Raw genomic sequence first — 812 nt, forward strand, 5'->3', positions numbered from 1 at the left:
GCCCAAGCACGCTTAACTTCGGAGTTCTGATGGGATCCGGTGCTTTAGTGCTGGTATGATCGCATCCGACATGTTACCCCGGTCTTCGTCCCTTATCCTTGCCCCTCCCAGCTCCACTACAAAGACGATTGTACATTGCTTTGGCCGCTCCCTCTCAACTACGGAGACGAGTTTAACGCGGTTTCCACCCCTCCCTCTCAACCGCACCAGTGCACGCTTGCCGCGCCACAACACCGACGCTGGACCCGTGAATCGTGAGCACCCAGCTATGACTTACCGCACTCGTGCAAAATAATAAAACACGGTAAATATATTACTTACACGTGCGTTTTGTTTTGCAAGCGGCGCGAAAAAAATTAAAAAGGGAATGCAACACGAGGACTTCCCAGGAGGTCACCCATCCTAGTACTACTCTCGCCCAAGCACGCTTAACTTTGAAGTTCTGATGGGATCCGGTGCTTTAGTGCTGGTATGATCGCATCCGACATGTTACCCCGGTCTTCGTCCCTTATCCTTGCCCCTCCCAGCTCCACTACAAAGACGATTGTACATTGCTTTGGCCGCTCCCTCTCAACTACGGAGACGAGTTTAACGCGGTTTCCACCCCTCCCTCTCAACTGCACCAGTGCACGCTTGCCGCGCCACAACGCCGACGCTGGACCCGTGAATCGTGAGCACCCAGCTATGACTTACCGCACTCGTGCAAACTAATAAAACACGGTAAATATATTACTTACACGTGTGTTTTGTTTTGCAAGCGGCGCGAAAAAAATTAAAAAGGGAATGCAACACGAGGACTTCCAAGGAGGTCA

General features: G+C 51.6%; 1 non-coding gene across 1 annotated transcript; it reads right to left on the reverse strand.

Moving 5' to 3' along the window:
* Nucleotides 1-364: 364 nt before the first annotated feature.
* On the reverse strand, nt 365-483 carry LOC123179486 (5S ribosomal RNA). Its single transcript, XR_006490403.1, has one exon. It is a non-coding gene; the product is annotated as a 5S ribosomal RNA (ribosomal RNA).
* Between the last annotated feature and the right edge of the window lie 329 nt (nt 484-812).

Source organism: Triticum aestivum, unplaced genomic scaffold (genome assembly GCF_018294505.1).
Source record: "Triticum aestivum cultivar Chinese Spring unplaced genomic scaffold, IWGSC CS RefSeq v2.1 scaffold152530, whole genome shotgun sequence".
Taxonomy (NCBI): Eukaryota; Viridiplantae; Streptophyta; class Magnoliopsida; order Poales; family Poaceae; genus Triticum; species Triticum aestivum.